Source organism: Equus quagga, chromosome 2 (assembly GCF_021613505.1).
Source record: "Equus quagga isolate Etosha38 chromosome 2, UCLA_HA_Equagga_1.0, whole genome shotgun sequence".
Taxonomy (NCBI): Eukaryota; Metazoa; Chordata; class Mammalia; order Perissodactyla; family Equidae; genus Equus; species Equus quagga.
In genome coordinates, this window is record NC_060268.1 from 177,042,948 (window position 1) to 177,069,486 (window position 26,539).

A 26,539-nucleotide genomic window follows, 5' to 3' on the forward strand; every position below is an offset into this window, starting at 1 on the left:
GTGTGAATTGACCCCAAGAAACTACTGGTCCACAAAATGACCAGCCCGTCTTGAAGGCGACAAATGGTCTCTTCCACAGACTCCAGAAGGACATCTTCCCAAACATGCCCCCAGATCGCCACTTCACGCACATGACCCTACTATTCAAACCTGGAGCCCAACACAAAGCGCGGAACAACAACGCTGCCCAGGAGTTCACATCCTCATCCACACCGTGCCTGCCCTGGCAGGGCACCCAGTCAGTCCCTGCAAGTCAAGGAATGAATGAACACCCTGGAGGAGACGATTAAGGCCCACCCCATTTCCAGGGTCAGGGTCAGGAACACACGCAAACACCCACAGCAAATCGGTCACCCAGGTGGACCTGGGCCAAATCAGCCACCGAAGCTGCAGCTGCCCCAGTACCCACCACACGCCAGGAAGACAAGCCCAACAAGCCACTCCCCGGGGAGCAGGTCCACCGTCCACAACCCTTGAGGCACTAGCCTCCCACCTGCCCGCCGGGACTGGGAGAGTGGAAGGGGGCACCCGCAGACAAATGCGGGCAGGGAGGGGGGCAGATCTGGTGCCTCTTCCTAAACAACTTCCCCTAGGAATGGGGCCAGTCATGCCCACCTTCACGGCACTTTCTCTGCTCAGTAAAGAGCATACTGAGCCGTCAGTGGTGGTGGATTAAAAACCTGAGCCGCCCTCCCCAGCAGGCCCCGCCTGTCAACGGCAGCTGGAGCAGGCCCCACGCAGGCTGTCCTCAGGCAAAGGCAGGCAGCACCCAACCACTCACTTTTTCTTCCTTCTCTGGGAAGGGAAAGTAGGTCTTAAATAGAAAGTAAATATTTTACTGGGCATTTCTTGGAGTGACCTAATACGCAGTAACATTCCACAGTCTAAAAACAACCTCCTGATTGGTTTTCAGTTCATCACTTTGGCCCCAGGAATCAACGAGAAGGTGGGGCTGCTCCCTAACCGGACCAGCCACCGCACACACCGCACCGCCCCCCCACGCCCCCCCACGCCCTGTCCCATGCACCGCGTATTCCAGGTATTTTTCAATAGCACCAGGATTCGGCTCCCACACCCCAAACACTTCTCACTATTCAGCCCCTTCACTTGGCTCCATAAAACTCATCCACCCTTTATATGTGCCAAGGATAAAACCTCCGCTCCATTGTGGGTCTGCTCCTCCAGCAAGCCCCATCTCTCATCCTGCACAGACAAGGCAATCACGGCCCAGGGAGCCTTCTGCGACATCCCCTGACAGCCGAGGGGAACCCCTCCTTCCACTGCCTGTATCAGGATCCTCTGATCTCCACCCAGGCAGGGTGAGGAATGCACAGGGAAACCGGCTCCACTGGGCACACGGCACCTCAGAGCAACGGTGGCTGGCTGACTTATTTTTTTTTTGTATTTTCAAAATTTTAACCAACATTTATGATGTGTCAGGCCTGTTTAAGTGCTTTATAAATATTACCTCGCTGAATCCTTATGGCATGCCCTATTCTTACCCTCATTTTAGATTCAGAAAAGGAAGCCGTTTGCAAGGGCTCCCTAAATCCCGAATATAGTCAAGCATCTCTTTCCATCTGTCCTCTGCCACACTTTCTGGAACAGTCTGTCCCATCTGATGCCACCTCCCCGGCTGCTGCTGATGTCCATATCAATATCTTATGGCCTGTAGCAAGGTCTTTGAGGGCAAGGAAAAACCCATCTCTCCTTGGGCCCAGCCTAAGCCCTGGGAAGGCAGACATTCACCACCTCTCAATGGGACCTCGCCCTCACCCGCACAGTGAGCAGATACACTGAGGTCAGCCCAGTGCTCCACGGCGGGCAGCCAGGGTGGCCGAGAGCAAAGCTTTTGGATCTGAGCCTGGGGCCCGACGGGCCAAGTAATCACCAGGTTACAAAACTCCCAGCCACAGGGAGGGCCAAAAAGTGTTCCCTGCACTGACCCGGCCCTATTCTCCACTAACACAAAGAAGTCGGACACAACTCCCACCAGTCACTCTCCCTCCAGGACCCCAGCTTGCCCATTGCTGCTCTAGAAGATGAAAGGAATTAGGGAAAAAACCTTTTTAATCTGCCCTGCAGACATACATTTTAAAGAACCAGAGTTATACTTGCCACGTGTATTTCAAGTGGTTTCACTGCATTCGGAGGGGCTTCTCAGCTCCCAGGCCCGTCTGAGACTCACAGTAACAGCACAACACAAACAACGGACCAGTCCCAACCCCGCTCCCTTCATACCCCTGGGACACAAGGGACTCAAATAAGGCAATCTCGCAATTACCGCAAAGAAAACTCCACAATCATTTCTGAGCTGCTTCCTTCGCCCACTACTCGGAGCACATCTGGCCAGTTTAGGGAGGAAAAAATTACCCATCGTTCAGCCCTCCTTAAATACTCAGGAAGACATCATTACAGATAGAATTCCAACTTTAATTCTGAAATCTCCTGGCTTTTGTCAGTGGAAGCCACATTCTTAATCCGGGGCTTAGCTGAGAAATAAGAAAGGATGTGAGTGTGAGAAAAAAAATCCTCAGCCCTGAGTGAAAAAGCAACAGCATCTCGGAGGAACAGGAAGAATAAACAGAACTCTGCACAAAGGTCAAGGCCGAGAAAAATATGGTCTCAGGAAACCTGGCGTACCCCCTCCCTGACACAAGTGTGGGCACATGGACACCTATCAGACAGCCATCATGTGTTGCGGGAGGGACTCAGATGGCAAGCTCAGGGGCTTGTCTGCAGACAGGGATCCCCGAAACCCGGAAGAGGACACGGACACACACCTCCTGCTCCACGGACCCAAAGACGGTTCTGAGGCCACCCACAAATCTTGGCTCTCAGGAAACAACTTCTCCATCAAGAACCTGCACGCTGGGGCCGATCAGCAAAGACTGACAAAACAACAAGGGACTTTAGAACATTCCTTGCTGAGATGCCTTAAGATCTAGCCACATCCACTTTCCAGATATAAGTGGCCCCGAGGGAGCACCTTCTCCCTTCTCATGTCCTGCAGAGGCACAACTGAGATCCAAGAGGCCTGTGAGGTGGGAGCTGGCCCATGGCTGAGCCTGGCCCCACCGCAGCCCACCCACGCACCACCCTTTTCCATGTGGAGTGAAGCAGAATGGACACCTGTTTGAAAACTGCAGGGGGCACTTAAAATAGAATATAATCATTACCTAAGATGGAGCTGAGCCAGCACGCTAGGGCTAATGTGACTAATTGGTCGAGGGACACGCCCCTCCCCCCGAGCTTCCCTCAGTCCCTCCAGGAGACAAGGCAGAACCCAAAGGCTGAGAGAGGGAGGCCGCAGTGGCCCCACCACCCCCAGCCCGCTGCGGCCCTGGAGCACCAGCAAAGACTCCAGGGCTTTCCCAAGCACACGTGTCTGCAAGCACACACGTGTTCACGAAAGGACGAGAAGCATTAGAGGGCAGGAAGGTAATCTTGTAATTAAAGGAAAGCCTGTTTTTCAGGAAAATCTCCACCTTGTGGGGACCTTACCTTAAAGGAAGCCAAGGTGGGTCGGAGAGCTCCGCATCACCTGCTCTGGGTGCCTTTCAGGTGAGTTAATCACCCAAGCAGGGCCGTCTCCAGATTTCAGGACACACCCAACTTTGTGCCATTCCCTTTCAATTCTCTGATAGTCCCTTTGAAAACAGGCTGTTCCTTTTGTTCAGGAGTATTAATTCAAATTCCTTTCTAAGGTCAACACAGACATGGGACAGCAACCCAAAGGAGGTTTACCCGGTAGAATCAAGTTTCTCGCTGGTTTTTACAGGAGTGGGGCAAACAGACTGCTCACCACTCTCCCTGTCTCTTTTCCCAAATTCCGCGGGAACACAGGAATCAACTCCTGTGGTAAGATATGCATAATGAATCCAGCTGGAAAGTGAGAAGCAGCCAGAGAGAGAGGGCTGCACCCCACCCACCCGCAGCCCCTGCTCCAAGTGAGCAGGACACACCAGGAAGGAGGGGCTTGCTCTGAGAAGATGGACTGAAATCACTAACAGAGCAAAAACTTGGAAATCGAGTCTCACCTACTGATAAAACCATACCTGGCCACTAAATCCAATTTTAACACAAAAAAATCCTAAACAGCATAAAAGCAATGCACGTAATCCCAGGGTGTGTGTGTGTGTACGCACATGTGTGTTCTGGGCGTGCATCAGAGAAAACGAGATGGAGGCAAGGGAGAAAGTGAGATCAGGAGGACAGAAGGGGTCTAAGTTTAGCTAGCATGGCAAAGTCACCCCCAAATGTACCCAAGTCCCAGTCAAAAGCCAAAGAAGCCTCAGTCATTTACAGAGAAACCAGGGCCATGTGCAGTTGGAACCAGCTAAACTTTCAGCTCCCTCACTTAACCTCCCAGGCCCTCAGTTTCTTTACCAATAAAACAGAGATTCACTTCTACCTCAGAGATTATGTGAGGATAAATGAGAGACTGCGGCTGGAGCAACAGCACTGTGCCTGGCCCTCGGAGACCTGGCAGGTGTCTAGTCTTTGCCTGGACAGCGAGCCTGTGATCCAGAGGGGCAGAATTCTCCCCGCGCACCCAGTGTGGGCCCCCGGCTACTGAGCCCGCCTCAGGCTTCTGGTCAGGAGCCACGCTGTTCATTAACCCAAAAAGCGCAGTGAATTTAAAACAGGCCTGGTCCAGGAAACTATCTAGAAATCCCTCCTTGGCATTAGGTCGTGAGATCCTAACCAAAGATCACTAAGTAAAGAAGGAAATTAAAACAAGCCAGACTTCTCATAGCCCACATGGTCTGGAAAACAACTCTGGGGCTGAGGAAGATAATTGTTTCTGAGAAGCCCATCTGAATCCTGGGGAGAACATGCCAGATTTGGGGCAAGCCTGCAACTCTCACCCCTCCGCCCTCAGGGTGGCATGAAGACAGGCTCCCCAGGCAGAGGTTCTACTTCCACCAGGGAATCCTGCTGGAACCTCACAGCCAACAGCCTGGTTCAAATCTCAGCTCTGCCCCCGGTGGGGGGGGGGGGGGGGGGGGAGTCACAGACAAGTCACCTGAGTGCCTCCTGCGCCTGACATCACTCCACCTTGTTGTGATCAAATGCAACATACACCAAGTATCTAGTGAAAGGGACAAAGATACTAAGTAAATACTCAAAGGGTATACTGTTACCTTAACAAAAATAACAGAACTACTTAAATGGCCTGCATGCATTTCTTTTTTCTTTCTTTCTTTCTTTTTTTTTGGTAAGGAAGATTGTCGTTGAGCTAACATCTGTGCCAATCTTCCTCTATTTTGTACGTAGGACGCCGCCACAACATGACTTGACCAGAGGTGCTAGGACCACGCGGAGGATCCAAACCCCTGAACCTGACCGCCCAAGCAGAGTGCGCGAATTTAACCACTTCGCCACAGAGCCGGCCCCTGCATGAATTTCTTGAGCATCAATTAAGACCGCAAGGATAGAAAGAGCCAAACACACATATTCCTCCGCCAAGGAGAAGAGGGGTGCAAAGTGGGAAGCCCCCGATCGTCCTGGCTCTGCACTGACTGGCCGGCGGCCTCAGTGCCGCGGCTCCCCAGGCTCCGAGCGGAGAACCGCCGCCGGCTGAAGAGCAGAGAAAGCAGCAGGTCCCCGTCCGGGACGGAGATTCCCAGGACGGCCTCCGCAATCCTCGCAGTTTCCGGCAGGACCACTACCGCGCTATTTGTAGTACAAATAAAACAGCCAGATTCGAAAGTTGCAGGAGAACAGCGCCTCAAACACCGCCCAAGGGACGGGATCCGCAGCCGGCCCAGTGGTAGCGGCGCGGCCCTCTACCGTTTGGAGCGTCTCGGCCACCATGGCGCAGTCAATCAACGAACCTCCCTGTCCACTGGAGGGATGGAGACAATGCGACCCCCGCCGCCTGTGATCATGGGGGTAGCTCAGGCACGGCCCAGCCAGGTACCTGGTTCTGTTCCGAGCCTCGCCCGCGGGTTGGGGCCCACCCTGGGGTCCCACGTCGTATCGTGGCTCCTTCCCTGTCCTGGGACCGAAAGGGGCGCCGACGACCCCGCGGGTGTGGGCGGCGCCGGACCCCGCACGGAGGCCTGTGGGAGGAGGGAGGAAGTGGCACCGGGGGGTAGGGGCCATTTCTATCACCTCTCGACGACTTCCCAGCGCCGGGAAGCGGCCCCCTATTTACAAGTGAAAAGGCGAGGTGCAAGGGGAGGGGCGCTTCCGGCGGTGCCACGTACCTCTAGGGGGGACAGGTACGCGGGCCTGCGGGGGTTGGGGAGAGCGGGGGAGGGGCGGGGCCGCCAGGTAGGCAGGCGAGGGGGGGACGGGGAGGACCGAGCAGCCAGGTCCGCGGGCCTGCGGGGGGCGGAGCCACCAGGTGCCACAGCCGGGCGGGGGGAGGGGAGGGGAGGGGAGGGGAGGGGCCGTCAGGTCCGCGAGCCCCAGGGGTCAGGGGGACCTCACCTGCGGGTCTGGGGTCCTCGAACCCCCGGGCCCCAGACGCCTGGAGGCCGAGGGCCCCGGCTGTCGGGGCGCCGTTGGGACAATGCAGCCAGATCCCGCCCCCTCCGTCCAGAGCGCGCCAGGTGCGGCGCTGGCCTCCGCCCAGGCCCGGCTTCGCCCTCCCGGCATCCGAAGGTCGCGCAGGAGACCGGAAGCCGTCCCAGGTTCAGTCTGGACTGGGCGTGGGGGTTCCCGGCGCTCCAGGGCCAGGAGAAACAGGAGGCGAGAACAGCCTCTGTGCAACGTGGGGGGGGGGGGGGGGGCAATTTAATATTTCTTCCTCGCATAAAATAGGAATTGTTCTATTTAGCTAGCCCGCAGGAGTGTCGTGAAGATTAATGACTGTGAAATGTTTTTAAGATCAAAAACATTCTGAGATTTTACTTATAGGCACTTATATGTGCATACTGATATCTGTACAGCAAAATACATTCTTTATTGATTGCCTTCCTGGAGTTACTTCTCGCCCATAGCCAGAAAGCGCTGAGAAAAGGGAATCAGGTACATCTCTGTGTGCTCCGGGGATACCAAGGAATATGGATGGGTTGGCAGCCGGCTCCATCCAGACCCTGGAGGGCAGACAGAGCCAGAGGCCAGCAGTGCAGACCACAGTTTAACGTCTGGAGGAGGGACGGAAAAAAAAGTTCAAAACTATTTGTCACCCCCAATGGGAAGAAAAGGCAGCCTTCTCCCCCTCCCCCAGTTCATAAGGCAGGAGTCCTAGAGTGTGGGCCGCCCTCGGGGTCTCCCGTGTTTAGAAAGCTTTGCCCCACACCCGGCCCAGTGGTCAGCCAAGCTCTGCCAGTGCTAGGAGCCCACGCAGCCCGTCTGGCTTGGCAGCTCCAACAGCAAGGCCTCCCTGGTGTCACCAGTACTCCATCCCTCCCAGCAAAGCAAGACCACGTGAGCAGGTGAGGCCGCTCCACTCCAGACTGAACACATCGTCAGTCCCCTCAACCATTCCTGGGACAGGGTTTTAAGAGCTCTGGAGGGCCCTCCCGGCTCGGCTCGCTGCTGGCTCTGGCTACACTCCAGGTGGGCAGGCCCGGGAGCTGCAACATCCTCGTGGCTCTCCACCTTCTGGCTCCCCACCATTCACACAGCTCTCCACCATCCACACAGCTCTCCACCATCCACACAGGCTTGTGAGCACCGCCCCCACCCCCTCCCTCAGCCCACCTGGGCCCGAACAAGCAGCGAATAAACTGACTTTGTTTGCATGAATAGACCAACCGCCCTAAAGGCATCCATCAGCAAAAGAATGAAGTCCAGGGGCAGTTCACTCTCCAGGGAAGGTGCACAAGCCCTTCCCCGGCCTCTCACCCCCTACTGCAGAGGAACTTCACCTGCTGTGCCTCCCTCCCCTTCTGTGCCCTACCTCCTCCTCACCACCTGCCCTCCCCCTCCCCCACACCTGGGACAGGTACAATACCACCACTCCCAGGTTTGATTCGGGTCATTTACACCCTTCAAATGAATCTTTACTAGCCTCAACCTTAAGCAGGCTTTTTAAATTGCCATACTGGAAAAAAAAAAAAAAAAAGGATGCTCTCTATGATCTTGGTGTATGGTCCCTTCCAAAGAAACTTCCTGGGCTTCCATGACTCCATAATGAAGTTTTTGTTTGTCCCGGGCTCAGGCGGATTGCTGGAGGCCAGATTTCAGGCCTGGCTGGAGCGAGGCAGGGAGTTTACGACTCGGCAGAAAGACCCACATCTCCATTCCGTGTCCTTTAAAAAGGCCCTTCCAGTTTTCGGCACAACCCAGGCTGTGAGGAGACACAGCAATATTGCTGCTATTTCCAATCAGACAACCTTCCAGCCAGTTAAGTTTCTTTCAAGTCATAATAAAGGATTTATTTTAATGCGAGAAGCACACGTCTGCTGATCAGAAGAACACTTTTGAAGGGAGTAAAAGCAACATGAAGGAGGTGCATTTTTTTGCATTTTACAAATGGGAAGGATTTTTAGACCCACAGTGGACGAGAAGCACTGCCCTCCCACCTCAGCCCTGTGGTTTTTTTGGACTCGCAGAAAACCACCACCAAAGGTGAGGCTGCCCACCAGGTTCAGGCCAAGAGCTATTCGGATTAACATCTTCTAAACACCATCCGACCTCGGGGAGAAAGGAAGGCTCTGTTACCCAGGATAAAAGTCACAATTCTCCATAAAACCAAAAGCATCACTTGCCCCATGAATAAGAACCCAACCATTTTATCACAATTTTTGTGAATATTAAGCCAACTCCAGGCAACCATCTGTTAAATTTAGCTACAGAAACAGTTAAAGCGGATCATTTCTAAAACATTCGCTCGGGGCTGGACTAGGCTAGATGCAGAGGAAACATCAGCTGGCCCCGAAGTTCTAACCAAGGGACCTCGCTAAAATCAGAACACGCATCACCCCCATCAGTGGGCAATGTCGACACTGAGTCCACTGACGGGAGGAACTAAAAAGAAAGGTCGCAGGAGTGCGTGCAACATTGGCTATAGAGCTGGCTCCACTGTGGAGCCACAGCTCCCACGTGGAAGCAAGAGGGCTTTGTCAACAGAGGACGAGGATGCCACACAGAGGAGCTGTTTCAGAAATGGCAGCAGCTGCGCAGCAAAACACGGAAATCCAACAAATACTCACGTTAGGGGCACTTTCCCTCACACGACAGAAAGATGAAAATCTGCTTTAATGTAAGGAGAGTCATAAAGATAAACATAACTGCTTCCTGTGACTAAGATGCCTCGATTTCTGGTACGTGTGGAATAGGATTTCTTAAAATTGCATTTCTAGGGGAAAACAGTTTGCTTTTTTACGCTTGCTTTGAAGAACTCTAGCCTCTGCTTTTAAAAATCTCGCCTCCAAAAAGCAGATTACTGAGAAGAAAAAGCACACAAAGTTCCCTACTGGTCCAGGAAAGACCACCTTCTAAGAGAAACTCTGGAAAGAGAGTGGGCCAGTGCCCAAATTTCCATGCCCGGCAAAGACAGATGAATGTGACGCTGGTTCCCATCCTGTCTGTGGCTCCTGAGTCTCTGTGTTCTCGAGCAGTTATTAGAATGAAGGGGAAACTGCCCCTTGGCTCCCATTGTCAACATTCCACACAAACAATGGCCTGGCGCTCTCCCTATTATCCATTCTGTATTCATTTGTGAATCCCCCCTTTTTTGCACAATGTGCAAAGCCCTTCCTTTCACTGGCGAAGTCCTGAATGCCCAAGTGCAGCCACAATTTAGACTTTAAACATTAATAATGATAGCTAAAAGCAAACTACGATTATGCCCAAACATTCATTTGTGAATATCATTAGAGTCACATTGATGGCTTTTGGATACTATCCATTAAATCATGATCAAAAGAAACACTGAACACCTTAAAAATGGTTCTGAAGTTTTTAGCAATTATTAAATATAATTTTCCAAACCCAGAGATAGGGTTTTAGAAAAAAAAAAAACCCTTTCATATGTCTTTGATACATATTCCATCAAACACAGACATGAATAAAAATTAACTTCAAAAGATTGGGTGAGGGGGAAGCCTCACATTTTTCCTTCTTTCCCAGGGAGCTGTAACTTTAACTGTGGCGATGTAAATTAGGACATGCTTACCAGCTGTAAGGCAGAAAACTGATATCTGCCCAGGCAGTACAGCCTCCGAGAGCACATCCATTCCAGCATTTTCCTGCGCCTACTCAAAGTTCTCGGGAGGGGAAGTCCACACAAGCATTTCTTGGCTGGCGATTCACAGGAAGATTCTTGGGGAATAAGGCACCCCAATTATTTCACTATTGGGTGTCCCTTCTGTTAAGGATTAAGCACTTCTTTTCAACTGCACTCCCATTTTTAAATTACTACAAAAATGGGTTCCACCCTCTGGATCAGAACTATCATCCAGGCGGTGGAAATATTACCTGAGTTGTATGCCCTGCCCAACAGATAAATTTGCCTTCCCAATCATGTCCTCTATGAATATATATTTTTGGCCCGTATCAGGGACATGGGACATTTGGGCTGCTGCTTTTCACTGATAGAAAGATTATTAACAGAGGGACCCAGGCTGCACTCACATACGTTATGATGACAGCCCTTCTATATTGAAATGACAGTGGTAAAAAATGACAACTGGGGCGGCCATTCTACCGTTGCTGTAAACTCTTTAAATTTTTTCCATTTAGGGAAAGCGTTAAGTGCAAAGGGTATAACTTTGCCTTCAAAAATGATTCATGATGGGAGAGAACTGTTGGCAAATGGCATTCTGGTGCTAGATCTCAGCGGGGCCCTTTTTGTTTTTAATCTGCGAATCTTAAGGATTTCAAATGGTATGAGCCATAGCGGAGCTCCCTCTGCTTCCATGTTTTAAGTTCCCAAATATCCTTTTCAAATCCAGTGCGTTGCTGGTTTGGTACCTATTGAATATACCCATCATACATTTCTCTGGTAGCTAGCCACTCAGAACACTGAAAAAGTTGCAGGCCGATTTGGTGGTTTTGTTTGTTTGTTGTTGTTGTGGCTATTTGTTTCATTTCATGTCTCCTTAAAACACTTTTCAGACTTATGAATAGGATTTCTATTTGGAATTTTCGAAGTCAAGAGTAAAGTTATTGATTATTCCCTGAAAGGCTAACTGATGGGCTGGTTAATAATTATCCAGATAGCAGGTCTTCCTGTTTCGTCTTGTGTACCCAACCAGATTAACAATGCCAGGGAAAGCAAACTCAACTCCGCGGGGACAGGAACAGGTGTGCCCTGACTCTGAAAAGGCCAAAATATCTCACAAAGTATGTCACTGGTGTATTTTTACAATGCTAGTAGTGTTTGTTTTTAAGTAGCCAAACTTTTTTCCTTTAACTTTAAAAGAGACAAACTTTGTAAATATTTCTTCACTGAGTTGTTATGACCAAGGCCCAGAAGAAGCTGCAACTCATGCCTAGCAAAGGAATACATTTTAGGGACAAAGAGGATTTTTAAAACATCAGTTAAGAAAAGGTAATTTACCCTGCCCCTCCCCCCAGGAGAACACTCATTCAAGGGCCAGTTTCAAAGATCCCGAGTGAAGCCGTAAATAACACAGGGCTCTGAGCTCAATCTGCAGAGCCACGCCACCCTCCTCTCGGCCCTATTAAGCTACAATTAGAAATGAGGGAGACGGCAAACCGCTTAGCCTTATCTTCCCAAAAAGAAAAAGATTTCCACCAAAAAGCTACTTGTCAGGTTCAAAACGAGCTCCAAACCCAAGATTTTTAAATTCCCCCTAATAACGGCTTTCTACAGGGCCAATCTGGGGTCCCCTACCCCTGGGGCACAGAAACCAATCAGCGCCATAAATTCCCTTCGCCTTCAACCTTGCTCCCTTGTACTAGGGGCAGACTGGGGGGGGAGGGGGCCACCGGACATCAACACTTACACTAAACCCCTCAATGCTCTACAGAAATATGCTGGCTTATTTCCTTTGTTTGGTCCTGTTATACTTGATCAAGTGTGAACGATTAAACTGGTTTCATTAAAGGCAAGTGCATTCACGGCTAACATCCAACTTCAATGGCAACTGTAAGCATATTTTGCAAGAAGGAGGGCCTGCTTTTTTGCTCGAAACCTACCATCTCATTAACTTTTCTTTTGGGGGCAATAAAAAGGGCACTCGGGGTTTTTACAGGAGAGTATCAGAGCAGTTTAGAGATCTGATACCAGACAAAAGGACATTTAGTGTTCCAACTGTAGGATACCGTCCCTGTTACTTGAAAAAAGAAAAGAAATCCTGTTTCAATATTAAAGTTGCTCTGACAAAGTGTTAATTAGCGTTTTGAATATCACTTTATAATTGCTGTAAGGAAAACTTTTTGAAATCAAATCATTATAAAAACAAGATCCTTTAAGGTCTCGTTACTTTAAAATGTAAAAGATTTATTTAAAAAAAAAATTTCAAAAGAGTGGAATTCTCCGAAGTCCGTGAAAACTAGTTCTACTTTGAGGCAGAACAGCAGTCTTAGGCACTGAACACGAGGTAATTTTTAAACTGTCTTTGAACCCCCAGCACCTAGTGCGAAGAGTATCTTCTTTGAAAGAGTAGTACGAGAGTTTGATGTATTTCGCCAAAGTCGGGAGGCAGAATCACTTTGTAAACTAACCAAAAAATACGTCCCCTCCAAATTATCCATGTCAGATAAAAATATACCAGCCTCTAGAATATCCGACAGAATTGCAAATAAGGCACTTAGCATTTTAAATTCCCAATGCATATTTATAGAACAGAATTCTCCTGTCTATCCTTCAAGCCACTCATATCTGACTCTCTAAGAACTTAACCTGATCTCCTATCTTTAAAGAAAAAAGGATGGGAATCCAGAAAGATCTGTTTACCCCGGATAGGGCAAGTCGGGTAGGGCAAGTGAGCCCGGCATGACGACGTAGGCCACTGCCAGCCGCCTCCACCGCAAGGACGCAGAGCAAGCGGGGATTTCTACGAAAAATTCCTCCTTTCTCCCGTAAAATACTAAACGTGGGGACCCCCTGGAGCCAACTCCTGCTTAGGCCGCCTCCGGAAAAAGTACTCGGGGGCAGGGAGGGGGGAGCACCAACACACTCGCGCGCACACGCACACTCAGTGTCCGTGACCATCGGCGACGGCGGAAAGCGAGCCACCGGAGGGAGTGTGTGCGCGTGTGTGTCTCGCCGCGGCCAGCGGTGACCGCGCCGAGCTCCCGGGCCCGCGGCCTCCCAGCACCAGGGCGCTGCGTGGGCTGCGGGCGAGCGGCCACGCCGCGGGGCCTCCCGCTGGAGAAAGGCCCCGGCGCGCCCCGGCTCCCGCGCGCCTCTGCCCAACTTGCCCCGGGGCGCTGGGAAGAGCGCGAGGGAGAGAAAGAAAGGCGCTTCCCCTCGGCCGCGCGGGTCCGTCCAGCGCCGCGGAGGACAAGGAAGAAGAGGCGACCGCGGCGGCCCGGCTGTCGCTGCGCAGCGCCGGGTCCCAGCCGCCCCGGGCGCGCCCTCGCCAGCCCCTCCTGCGAAACTTTTTCTTTTTGGTTCGCCCCACCCGAAAAGTGAGGCTGGGGCGGGGGAGGCGGGCGGGCCGGGTTCGCGGCGGCGGCGGGCGAGGAGGAAGTGGTGCCCGCGGGAGCGCGGCCGGGCAGAGAAAATGCCCGGCCCGCCCGGCCCCCGCCCGCGCCCACCGCCCGGCCCACCCCGGGCCCCCGCCCCGCTGCGACTTTGGCGGGCCGAGCCCGGCGCGGTAGTAGTGGCGGCGGCGGCAGATGTGGCCCGGCTGCCCGGTGGAGCCAACAATGCGGGGCCGGCAAAACAAAAGGGTTCCACTTCGCCTCCTTTCCCGTCTTTCACTTGCGCTCCCAGGGCGCCGCGCGGGATCCCCGGCCAGCAGGGGCCGCTCCCCTGGGGGCCCCGAGCCGCGCGCGCCCCGGTTTCCCCGCGGACCCCCGCTCTCCCCTCGCCCCCGCCCCGCAAACGCAAGGCCCCGCGCGCTCGGACTCCCGGTCCCGGGGGATCCTGTCGTATTGTCCCCGCGGCGCGCCGCGCGCTCGGCCTGGGTCTCGGGCGGCCCCCGCGCGCGCACCCACCGGCCTCGGGGAGCAGGAGCCGGGGGCGCCTAGGAAACCGTCGCCGAGACGCCGCCGCCGCCGCTGCCCTCTGGACGCCGCCGCGCTCGGGGTTTCTTTTTTTCTTTCTTTTTTTTTTTTTTTTTTGCCAATCCTGATGGGAAGGAAGGTGACCGCCTACTTCGCATTCATCAACTCTCATCACAACAACAAAAATCCTGGCGCAAACGGCGGCCAGCGGGCGCGATCGGCGGAGTGGGGCGGCAGGCAGGGACACCCAGGCCGGCGCCCACCCCCGGGCGCCGAGAGGGGACACGGGGCCGGGGACGCAGACCAAAGATGTCCTCGGATGCCGGCTCCGTGTCCTTCGCCCTCCTCCTCCTCCCCGAGTGGCGCAGTGAGGCGCGGGCGCGGCGCCCCCAGCCCGCGGCCTCAGGTGAGGCGGGGGCGGGGGCGGCGGCGGGCCCAGCCCTCCCCCGGGGCCCCCCTTACCTCGTCCCGGGCCGCCGGCGTCCACGGCGAAGGGCGCCCACCCGGGAGGCGGCGGCGGCGGCGGCGGCTCCCGCCCCTCCCACCCCACCCGGCGGCGGTGGCGGTGGCGGCGGCTGTGCGGCCCCCACTCAGCGCGGCATGGCTCCCGGCTCGGTCCCTCGCTCCTCGGGCCGCCGCCGGCTCCTCTGGGCCGTTCCCGGGCCACCTTAAAATGACACACGCACACAGGGACACACACACAAAAACTTAATCTCTCCAGCTCCCCGCCCCTCCCCCTCCCGCCTTTCTCTCCCCTCCCTCCTCATCCTACCCCTCCCCTTCCCTTCCTCCTCCTCCCCTCGCCACCGAGCCTTTTCCTACTTCCCCACCCACCCCACCCCCTTCCTCCGCCCACCCGGCTCCCAATCCTCCCCACCCCAGTCCCGGCCCCGCGCCCGCCCGCCCCCCGGGAGGGGGCTGCGCTGGGGGTCCCCGGCCCGCGCACGCCCCGCGCCGCGCTCACCCCTAAGAGGATGCTAATTCCAACTTGGATCGGGGGAGGGAGCGTCCTGGATGCCGAGCGCCTCCCGGCTATTTGCTCTTCTTTATTTGTTTTCTCCTCCGGGGAAGGAGAAGAACGGAGAGAAAAGGAAAGGGAAAGAAGCGGCGCCGACCGCGTCTCCCGGTGCCCGCCGGCTGCGCAGGAGCGAGGCGGGAGGCGAGGTGAGGGTCGCCGCTCGCTCACTCCTCTCTCCTTTTTTTTTTTTTTTTTTTTTTTTTTTTTTGGGCAAAGGCGGGGTCTTCTCTTTGCAAACCAATGACACAACCCCACATGGGCCGGCCTCTCCCCCTACAGATACTCCTCACTACAAATCGGCTCTCTCGGGGGATTAGTGGCTCCGGGAAAGTGCACACTGGCGCGGCGGGCGGGCGAGGGGGCCGGGTGCGGCGGGCACTCGCTGGCCCGGCCCCGCCCGGGAGGCCCTCGCGGAGGGCGGGGGCCTGGGCGGCAGGGGCGCGGGTCCCGCCGCAGCGGCCGGGAGGCCGGCGCTCTCTTCGCCCTCCTTCCTCCTCCGCCCCTTCCACGTGGGGCCGGGCGGCCCGCCACGTGGGGGGACGCGAGCCCGGGCGGGCCTGGGCACGGCGCCCCGGGGTGGCCCTAGCCCCATCGAGCCCCCGCCAGGCCCGCGGCGCCGAGCTGCCCCCTTCCCGGCCCCGCGGCTCCAACTTCCTCCTGGGCCCCCGCGCCGGCCGCTTCTGCCTTCTCAGGCCCGCGGGGTCAGGCGCGGGCCGGCCACAGGGGGCACTTGCGCACCCCAAATTCGGATCCCGGAGACGGTGCCCGCGCCTTGCCCGCGAGGCGGCGATGGCTGTGGGTGCGCGAGGAGGGGGCCCTATGTGCTGGAACTTGCAGCGGTTGTGTTCCCTACAAAAAGCAAAACATTTTTTACACATAAAAAAAAATGTTCCTTCCTGTTGCCTGGATCTCGCTGGGGCTATTTTTAAAGCCTTGCCTTGAGTAGGAGCTCTGGGCCTCGCGGGACGGAAGCGCTGCGGCCTGGGGGGCCTGGAAGCCGGGGTCCTGGGCTGGCGCAGCGCTCTTCCGCGGCCCCGACCCCGCGCCGCCCCGACGCCCGGCGGTTAGAGTCTGGACACCAAACCTGGGGAGCCAGGCCGAACGCCGGCCGCACCTGGACGAAATTCCATGCCGATGACCCGCAGCGTTGGAGCCCGGTTTGCGGAAGGGAGTCAGCGTCTGCGGGGTAGGAGGGCTCGTCTCCCTGTGCCCCAGAGCCCCCAAACTTGCGTCTCACTTCCCTGGGGGCCGAGCGTCCTCCAGGAGCCCCTGTGTGGACTGAACTGAGCCCTTAGTCTCGATCTGTTTAAAAACCATATTGAGATGTTACAAACTGGATTGAGACGTTGAACAGGAAAGGCTTGGGGAGGGGTGGGAGGTCCGGCCTTTGCAGGCCGCTGGGACGGCCATTCTGGGGGCCGAGTGGCTCGGTTGGACCCCCTGCGTACCAGGAGTGCACCGCACCCTATGGAGCGGGGGAAACGTAAGCTAGGGCCCGGGGGCCAGAGGAAGGGCCACGGCGCCGCTAAACCCTTTTCTGCATCCCAAAGAGCGCTGCTCTATAGGCCTCTCAGTCCATTAACATTTAAAAACTCCTGCTCCGGCCCTCAGCGGGGAGGGGGTGCTCCCTTGCTTGTTTGCTGAAGTGCGCCCAGATGTGGCGTGCGCAACCCGCAGTGTGGGGGCCGTGGCTCCTGATGATTGTTTTATCGCCAAACAATAAGGTTTTAAAACTCCATTGAAGACCTGGTGAACGTGATGGCAGCTAGCATTTCACACCCGCTCGCCCAGGTAATTCAGTTGCTAAGATGTCCGAAGCCTGTTTTCAACCTGGCCCCAGCAGGCCCTGGTCAGCTCACCTACGTTGCTGTCGAGTCTGCAGTTGTGCCGGCAAACGCTCAAATGTGCATTCCCGGTTGCCTCCATCTCCTGGAGACCCTCTATCCCCACAAAACATCTCCAGGGCTCTCTTCTCCGCAGGCGTTTTGCCTCCAGGTCATGGCGCCTAAGACAGTTCTTGGTTATAAACTGACCCTGCCCACCCCCAGGCTCCTGGACTACCAGTATGTGCTTTTCTGTGTTTCTTAGGCATAAACTATAATAACCATAAATAAAGATTTTCTGCTTCCTTATTTCACAAATGATCTTTGGTTCTGAGTGGCCCTCTGTTGTCACCTGGAAACCACCGAAAGTCAGCTGTTTTTCCATATCACTCCTTCAGTTTTCATGTCTACTATGAATTCGACCTAACTTAGAAAATACTATGCTCTTTGTTGTGAGAATGTTAAAAAGAAGGCATCCTCAGAGCCAAAAATTATTTCTCACTTCTACCTGACACCTTGCATTTTAAAATAATAAGCCCATTTGCCCCCAATATGTGAATTATTTCAAACTCCAGTTGTTTTAGAAAAAAAAAAAGTTCCAAACAGCAACAAAAACCTTCTTCCAATTCAAAAATGGGCAAAGATTTGAATAGATTTCTCAAAGGAAGATGTGCAAATGACCAATAAGCACATGAAAAGATGCTCAGCATCACTAGTCATTAGGGAAATGCACGTCAAAATCACAGTAAGATAGCACTTCACGTCCAGTGGGATGGCTGTTATCAAAAAGACAGAAAATAGCAAGTATTGGTAAGGATGTGGAGAAATCAGAAAACTTGTACACTGCTCTTGGGTATGTCAAATGGTGCAGCCACTGTAGAGAACAGTTTGATAGTTGCGCAAAGAGTAACACAGAACTGCTATATGATCCAGCAATTCCAATTCCAGGTATATACAGTACACAAAAGAATGGCAAGCAGGATCGCCAATAAGTACTTATACACCCACGTTGATAGCATCATTCACAAGAGCCAAAAGGCGGAAACAACCCAAATGTCCATCAAAGGATGAATGGATTAAACAAATGTGGTACATGTATACAATGGAATATTATTCAGTCTTAAAAAGAAAGGAAATTCTGACACATGCTACAACGTGGCTGAACCTTGAGGACATTATGCTGAGTGAAAACAGGCACAAGAGGATAACTACTGTATGATTCCACTTATTTGAGATATCTGGAGTAGACAAATTCATGGAGATCAGAAAGTAGAATGGAGAGTACCAAGGGCTGGGGGAGGGGAGTAGTTATTGTTTCATGGGCATGGAGTTTCCATTTGGAGTGATGAAGAAGTTCTGGAAGTGGATGATGGTGACGGGTTGCGCGACATTGCAAGTGTGCTTAATGCCACAAAACTGTACACTTAAAAATGGATAAAATGGTAAATTTTATGTTATGTATATTTTACCACAATATAAAAAAATGTTGCAAAGTAGCTTTTGTCTTACAAACCTCTTAATTTATATTTATTGCTATATCTGAAGGTATTTTTCGATGAGAAAAAACATTAAGATAAAGAGAAAATATTTTGTTTTAAAGTACATTTCAGTTAATTTGCAGAATAAATACCTTGTACTAATTTTTCTCTCTGTTGCCTTTATAGAATATAGTCCTGAGATGCAAATTTCTCAGTACTCTCCGTGGTCTCTTCCCATCTAGTCCTATGTTACTGTCAGGTTCAACTTCTAGTATCCCAACGTTTTAACAGACACACACACAAAAAAGTCATGAAAATAACACCAACAGCCCCCAGTGTTTGTCCATGACTCCCTAGGGTGTCTGGTGCTGGCCTAAGCCCTTGATGTGCATCTTCTATCCTCATAGCAGCCCCTTATGAGAAATACTAGTATTATCCCCATTTTACAGATGAGGGAAACAGATTCAAAGACTTAGCATGACTTCCTCAAGGTCACACTGCTAGTGAGAGAGGAGCTGGGGTTGACACCCCCCATTCAACAACGGCTTCTCTTTACATCCATGTATCTTAATTATTAGTATGGATTCAGAAAAGGCAAAGTTAGTTCCTGTTGAAACATTTTTAGCATCTTCGTATTTGAAAGTTTTTTTTCTTTGTTTAATAATAAGCCTTCAATCTCATCTGTAAAGGGGGGGGGGGGGGGGGAGAAAGAAAGAAAGCCCAAGAATTAAATGCATTGTCAGACACTGGTTAAAAATAAAAAGACGGGGCCGGCCCCGTGGCCGAGTGGTTAAGTTCGCATGCTCTCCTTGGGCGGCCCAGGGTTTCCTGGATTTGGATCCTGGGTGCAGACATGGCACCGCTTGTCAGGCCACGCTGAGGTGGCGTCCCACATGCCACAACTAGAGGGCCCACAACTAAAATATACAGCTATGTACCTGGGGGATTTGGGGAGAAAAAGCAGAAAGAAAAAAAAAAGATTGGCAAGAGTTGTTCGCTCAGGTGCCAATCTTTAAAAAATAAATAAAATAAAAATAAAAAGACAAAGACAAAGATGGGTACAGCCTCGTGGATTTTAAGGCTCCTGAGGATCAATTTGAGAACAATAACAACCAAAAACTGTGATAATGAGAAAGTAGAAATAACTTGGTGACTGAGAAGAAGGGTCCCACATATTACTTTCACACTGAGGAAGAAGAAATAATATAAGAGTTCAAAAAGGTGGCATCTAACACTTTTATTTTTCTTGGAAAAGATCCGTAATCACTTTTTCCTGATTGTCTGAGTTAAATAGAAAAATCCAATCACTTGGAATACTACAGTTTTTTTTCAGATAATCTCGTTAATCAAGCTTTCGAATGGGAGGAGTTTGAAATGTACACATTGCTTTGCAATGTGTAGAAGAGGCTTTTGCTTTATTCATTGGAACTCACCTCATTTGCCAAGGAGCCTCTGGTCCTGCTTGATGTTACCAATGAAAGGTAACTGTGTCTTCTGGTTAGATTCTGTTTCTTGTGGGTTAACTGGCCTCTTTTGGCACATAAAGTTCAAACTCCTTAATAAAGTGATTTCTCCCCTTGTTCAAGATCTCCTCCTCCTTTCTGATACTCAGAATTGGGATTCAGATGGGGGGTGTTTTCCAGCCCCAAGGCTCTGGGAGTGGGGTCCTAGCTCTCCAGTTGTGGAGGGTGGTCCAGGGGAGCCCCCAGTACTGGGGGGGGGGAGGGGGCAGGTGTAACTGACGCAGGTGTAACTCTCAGCACAGACAGGGCAGGGACATTTTTCCTGGGGGCCGGGCCATTCTCCTGCTGACCAGGCCTGGCACAGCTGACCCTCTGAAATGCTGCCTTGTCCTCCACAGCACCCTCTCAAGCCCCTCCCGCAGTGAATGCACAGACCTCTTAACTTCCAGGTGCTATGTCCCCCAAGAAGCCGTGGGTTCCATCCAGGCCACAATGTGGTTGGGGGCGGGGGGCACTCCTACCACAGGCTGTGAGTCCAGTCACTTCCCCCCGACCCCATCTGCCTCAACACTCTCAGAGGGGGAGGGGACAGTCAGCAAGATCTGGTCCAGATTCTCCCGCACCCCTTGGGAGTTTCTGTCATCTCTGCTCTGTATTCCTTCAAAAGAAAATAAAGAACATCTCTCCTGAAGAACTAATGGTTTACTTTTAAAAGATAATTAAAACAGTGTAAACCATCATGAGTCCTTGTTGCCTTGGCTCATAGGAAACTCAAAGTCAAATGTAATGCTTAAGGATGCCAACAAGCCTATTGTCATGTTCCAGGAAGCAATATCCCTTCCTCCATGAAAAGTGATTGTGAACTTGCTATGGGAAAGGAGTGATTTGTGCTGTTTGAAAAGACATATTAATATTTTCATGTAATTTTATCTTTGGAAAACAAAATACCAATTGTTCTGATAATACAAATTATTTAAAATAAAGCTTAAAATCTTCTTGCTTGGTGATGATACACCGCAGATGACAGAAGGATCACTTCTTGGACTTGAAAAAACTGGACTGAGAAACTGTTGGAAGGAGTTTCTGATTTCCGTTTTGACTTTTTGATTAACTGTAGGATTGTATGTATGTTTTTTCTATAAATAGCTAAAATACTTTTTTGAAAGTTGGTGGGAAATTATTAGTAGATACGCAAAAACCCCAACCATATCAACATCCCTATCTTAGGGCGATGGACTTTTTTTTAGGGGAGGAACAGTGCAGCGGGGCAAGAATTGTTTTGTAGGGCCTGGAAAACAGGAGGTGGGTACTTGGTTAAATATTTATTGGATGGATAGATGGATGGGTGAATAGATGGATGGATGGGTGGATGGATGGGTAGGTGGGTGGGTGGATGGATGGATGGATGGATGGGTGGGTGGATGGATGGATAGGTGGGTGGGTGGATGGATGGATGGATGGATGGGTGGGTGGATGGATGGGTAGGTGGGTGGGTGGATGGATGGATAGGTGGATGGATGGATGAATCATTCAGTGAATAGATTTGAAGAGATCCCAGCTGTATGAAGTTACATATGTAAACTGACAAAGAGAATAAAGTAATTTTTAATTGAACATATTAGTATTAGGGAGGTAGGATTTGGGGGTGATCTTTTAAGAATTTTTACCTCGATTTGATTATATTATTTTTATAATTTAGAAAAGTGAAGGGCCAGGGAAATGATGTATGCAACCTACTCTCAAACAGTTCATAAAAAATAACGTGTATATAAAGCAAATAGGGCAAAATGTTAAAAACTGGTGAATTAGGGTGATAGGTAATAAGGGAATTCTTTGTGCTATTCTGACAACTTATCTGTAAATTTAAAAAGTATTTAGAAATTAAAAGTTTCTTCAAAAGTAGTGAAAAAAATGAAATACATAGCCCTAGCATGAAGGGTTGAGTTCGTAAGGCCCCTATTTGCAGCCTTTAAACAGGAGGACATAATCCTTTCTCTGCTTTGCGCCTCCCTGGGAGCTACTTTGATGGCTCTCGGAACCAGGAGCCTGGAAAAGGCCCGTGGGACGGGCCGCTGCTAGAGAGCAGTCAGCTTTCACTTTGCCACAATCAAAGACCCCTAACAGGTCCTTATTTCTCCATTCCCTATCACTTTCCTGTTTCATTTCCAGGAACCAACAGTTGTAGAAAAAAGATAGTGGCCCTAGATAATAGTGAGTCCTTTTATTGTAACTGTTTTGTGCAACAAAATGGACTAGTTGTGCGCACTTGAGGATTTCAAGGGTCTGTGCAGCGAGAGTTGCTGGGAGTCGGACTTCACTGCATTGTCCCTCACCTTTCTCTGTGATTCAGGGTTCAGCTCACTTCAGAACCACAATTATCTGAAGCTCTCAGTTGCTGTCCTGAATGGAGGTGGGAATTTTGCCGCCCTATTTTGTAGAATAGCTGTGCTCATTGTGGCTATAACATAATCACTATGTGATTCATAATTAATTTTAATCAGTGAGTACATGTTGCCTTTACAGATGCTGTGGTCCTTTTCAACTATGCATTAGAACGCCTAGGCTCATGCCCTATGTGGTGAGGGGTACAGATCAGAGTGGTTGAAGCTCTCAGTTTGAGGATTTAATTGGCATTTGGGTTTAAGCCCATCACTTTTATTTTTTTAATTAAACACACACACACACACACGCTCTGCCTGAATGCTTTGGAAAACAGTAGCTCTATCCTAGGAAAACAAAAACAAAAACAAGCATGCTGATCCGCAGAAAGGAGCGAATCTGTAGTGTAACATACGGAAGAAATAAACAAACATATTGAGCTCGTACTACTCAACAAACATTGAAGGAGGGCCCGCTTCGTGCCCAGTTTGGGCTGGACCCTTGGTACAAAGATTAACCTGAGCTGGTTGCTTCCTCCAAGGAGAGAGGATCTCAGGGCAACTGTGTTGGCCAAGTATTATCTCATTTAATCCTCACCATCATTTGAGGTGAGGATTAAACCCCACAGTCATCTGTGAGAGGAACGAAGATCCCAGAGGATTAGGTGCAGGGCCAACTCCACGGGCTACGACCTACACAGTCACACAGGCCCCGCACTCAGGCCCACACTTGGCTTAATGCTCTGCTCTTGCCATCTTGAAATTCTGAGTAATTTTGAATAAGGGGCCTTGCATCTTCATTTTGCACTGGGCCCCACAAATTATGTAGCGAGTCCTGAGTAAATATCTTGCCCAAGTTCCCTCAGCCAGCAAGTGGCAGACCTCGTGTGCAGGGTGCTTCTTGAGACCTCCAAGTTCACTGCACTTCCAGCGCCTTAGGAAACTAATTTAAACACTAGAAAAAACATGTCCAGTCCTTGCACAGTGGAACACAGAGTGGGGAAGCCTAGAATTCTCTATCAGTGGCCCATAGAGTCAAACTGAAGCCAACATGAGTCTACAAAGTCCCCTGACCTCTTGTGAGGCCACCTGCTCACATGTCCAGCATGGGGCCCTACCCTCAGAATGTTAATTTCCCTGTAGCAGGGCAGGCCCACGACACGCAGACCTTCAGACGTGTTAGCAATCATGACTAACACCAGAGTCATACAGGTCACTGATATGACTCAGCCCACAGTCGGTCCCATGGTGGGGCCTCTGCTGAGAATGGCCAAGGAAAGACGGAGCCTGGGAAAGGCCAGCCTCCTGGAATTGCTGCACGCAGGGGAAAGGAGCTCCATCATCAAAGGAAATTCTTCAGCTCCGACTAGAACTGGTTATAGGGTCTAGAGCTCTTGATGTGGCCTGCAGCGCAATCACCTACAAAATGCCCTATGGCAGAGCTGACTTCAGTGTGAGGCTGTCCTCCCCGGCGGAACGCTACTTAAAAAAAAATCGTTTATCCATTCTTGTCCCTGAAAATCTGCAATTAATTAAGGTGCATGTTCATCATGTCAGCTGGCTGGGGGAGCCCAGGCTTCACAATACCCATCATTCATGGCACACTTACTTGTCCCAGGAAAGCATCATTATTTCATGTTAGCTAGGGCAGCCCTTGCATTTCTGATGAGGATGCTGAGGCTGCAAGGTTGGGTCACTTGCCAAGGCCTCCCAGCCGACAGGCTGTGGAGCCCAGGTTGAAGCTGCAGGTCTGGGGGCCTCCCAGGCTCTCCCTGGCTCTGCTGTCTTGCCTGCCTACTGCTCAAGGGGACATGGACAGGTGAGTGCACTGGGCCCCCTGGCCCATGCATCTCTGGAGACTTGCCCTCACATTTAATTTGTTCCAGGAAGAAATGAAACAGTGGTCTGCTAGTTTTTCTCCCCTGCTCCAACTTTTCATTTCAAGATTGTTCAAATCGATGGAAAAGTTGATTTAATAAGTGAATGCCCATAGGCCGGCCACCTATGGGTACCATTTGTTCACATTTTGTTACACTTGCTTTAGCTCTTTTTTCTTTCTATTCATAGATACTTTTTTTCTTGAACCTTCTGAGAGTAAGTTGCAGACATCCTGATGTTTTACCCCTAAATAGTCCTAAGAAGTATCTCCTAAGAAGACAGATCTTCTACTACAAAACCCTAATATCTTATCACACCTATGAAAATTAACAATACGTCTTACTACCAGGGCTATCAGTTCAGTGCTACTCAATGTGTAGTCAGCATTCTGGGGCAATCTGAGCCTACTTGTTACAGGTCTGCAACCAGCTAAATACCTAAATGGAGGGCAAGCTTTTAGAAACTTTCACAGTAGTTTGACAGGGTCGTTTTAGATCTCTTAGGTTTAATAACAAAAAATTCTGGGTTTGCATTCTGCATATTTTCCATTTTATTTTTCAAGAAATTTGCTTTTATTATACTTTACAAAAGCATCAGTCTGAGATACACTGATAAACAAAAACTGGTCCTTCACTAAAGATACTTTGAGAAGCACTAATTCCCAGACAATTTTCAAATTTCCTCAATTGTCTCAAAACGTCTTTTGCAGATTTTTTTTTGATCCAGGATCCAGTGGAGGTTCACATGCTCCATCTGATCATCACAAGCAGACATTGGGGCATCCTCCTGCTTTTCTTTGGAACTTGAACCACAAGCTACAGTATTTGGGGGGCCTGGATCGGGGGGCGGGGGCGGGGGGTGGTCTGCAGCTCTCTGGGACCTGTAGCAATTACTGTTCATAAAGCTATAAAAATGTAAGCCCAATGATCTGATAAATCACTTTCAAATTTCATATGAATGGTTTCTTGATGACAGGAAAAAATTTAGTGTATCTGTGGCATTTTGGCAGAGTTATACTGGGTAAGCCAGAGAAACCTATGTTTGTGTTAAATATCAGCCAAACGAAAGATTTGTGATGTTCTGATGTCAGAGTGATCATAAAGAAAACCATAAAAACATGTTTGTGCAGCGCTCAGAGTTTGGCTAAACTCCTTTGCGCATGAATTGAAAGTTGTCAGGTGTGGATTCAAGCTAGCTCTCAGCTAGCGAGTGGTAGACCTAGTGTGGCTTTAAGGACTCCTCAGCTGGGAAGTAACATGCATTTGTTTAAATTCATTCCCACCGAAGAGAAGTCATAAGGCGTGATATAAATAACTACCGTTTATTGCACGTGTAAAGCACTCAGTGTGGTCCCTGCACATAATAGGCACTCAGAGCAAAAGCCACAGAGCTCTTCACCACGGGCCAGTGCCCTGGCTGCCATCTGTGCAGTCGCACAGGCCCTGCACTTAGAAGGACCCTGTGCTTGGTTGAATGCTCCGCAGCCACCGTCTTGAAATTCTTAATAATTTTTAAACAAGGCACCCTGCGTTTTCATTTTGCACTGCGTCCTGCAAATCATGTAGCCGGTCTGCCTCTGATCTCAATAGCAGCTGAGGAGAATGGTTGCACGCAGGCTGAGGCTCCCCCCGCCATACTGAAGGCACACGCCTCAGGACGGCACTGCTCTCCTCATCCTGCCCCGTACCTTCTCCAACGCCAAGGATCGAGTTCCCCTGCACTTAGGTACAGCCCTCAAGTTCATGGGAGATGATGTGTGTCGGGGGGTGGGGGGGAGGGCGGATTCCCACAAGCTGCCCTCATCAATAGGTGAGGAGTGGAGGGTAAATGCTCTGAGCTCCCGCTCTTTGGACATTGCCTTCTGAAATGTGCCCTGTACACTTCTCAGAGTTCCTAGGGTAATCGAGCCCCTGGTGCCCATTCCTGCTCCCTACACCCTCCCTCCTGCTGCCGGGGGTCACCTCCCAAATAAAGCCCCAGCACCCAAGACCTGGTCTGAGGTTCTGCTTCTGAGGGAACCCATGCTAAGACAGTCTCAGCAGTGAGTGTTCCATAAACATGTGTTGAGTGAATAAGTGAGCACACAGAATTAGCAACAGGAGTCAATAAGAGAAGTTATGGAAGCATCCAGTTCCGAGCCTGGTGCGTAATAGGAGCTCACTAAGTTGCAGATGCTGTTAGTAACTAGCATACCTTCCTACCTCACCTATCCAGAGTTTCAGGCCACAGGATAATTTGTAACTCTGGGATCAGTTCCTGTGTCACCTTAAATGGCATTTTCACTTTTATGTCATTAGGAGAAAGCCAGACTTCTTGGGTGGATTGTAGCCATGTTTTGACATGGCTTTTTGTAAGTGGGCTGAGAATTTAACTTCTGACACAGGCCATAATCCCAACTGGGCTTTTCCCACATAGCTGTTTATAAATAACCTCAGACGTTAATAATTAATACATGTAA

At 50.9% G+C, this 26,539-nt stretch overlaps 1 protein-coding gene across 7 annotated transcripts in view; it reads right to left on the reverse strand.

Annotated features, from left to right (window-relative positions):
- CTBP2 (C-terminal binding protein 2) overlaps positions 1-15,113 on the reverse strand; it is a 165,715-nt gene extending 150,602 nt beyond the window's left edge. For 2 of the 7 annotated variants that reach the window (XM_046652651.1, XM_046652644.1), the window contains exon 1: positions 14,506-14,638. The gene's annotated coding sequence lies outside the window, so the exon portion shown is untranslated. Of the gene's footprint in view, positions 1-5,926; positions 5,948-6,441; positions 6,589-14,034; positions 14,121-14,505; positions 14,639-15,007 lie in introns of those variants that run through there. The other 5 variants (XM_046652648.1, XM_046652650.1, XM_046652646.1 and 2 more) reach the window with 5 other exon arrangements.
- Positions 15,114-26,539: the final 11,426 nt, after the last annotated feature.